This window comes from Arvicanthis niloticus, chromosome 24 (assembly GCF_011762505.2).
Source record: "Arvicanthis niloticus isolate mArvNil1 chromosome 24, mArvNil1.pat.X, whole genome shotgun sequence".
NCBI lineage: Eukaryota > Metazoa > Chordata > Mammalia > Rodentia > Muridae > Arvicanthis > Arvicanthis niloticus.
In genome coordinates this window covers 38,311,585-38,311,917 of record NC_133432.1, presented here as the reverse complement: position 1 = coordinate 38,311,917, position 333 = coordinate 38,311,585, and the positions used below count along the sequence as shown (strand labels likewise).

General features: G+C 45.0%; 1 protein-coding gene across 1 annotated transcript in view; it reads right to left on the bottom strand.

Annotated features, from left to right (window-relative positions):
• Window positions 1-333, bottom strand: part of Fcer2 (Fc epsilon receptor II) — a 12,446-nt gene extending 12,113 nt beyond the window's left edge. The window contains exon 1 of the mRNA XM_076923770.1: window positions 246-333. The gene's annotated coding sequence lies outside the window, so the exon portion shown is untranslated. The remainder of the gene's footprint in view (window positions 1-245) is intronic.

Here is a 333-nt window from a genome sequence, read left to right as displayed (position 1 = left end):
CCATTGCATTCGCTTGCCAACCGGGCTCCCTTGTGGTTCATTCTTGGCTTAGTCCAAGGTAGTCTCTTTTGAAAGTCTATGTCTTGAGAAGCCTTTGCTATCCAGTACCCACAGCTAGTTCCTGATACAAAGGGACAAACAGATAACATAACACACACACACACACACACACACACACACACACACACACACACACACACACACACATGCAGGCACATGTAATCCACATATAAATACAAACTCACTTGAACATGGAATCTGTCCTTGTCCTTCTGGTATATGCAGACCACTTGGTGAAGGTAGTTGGGTCCAGTGTGGTGAAGACAATAGTCT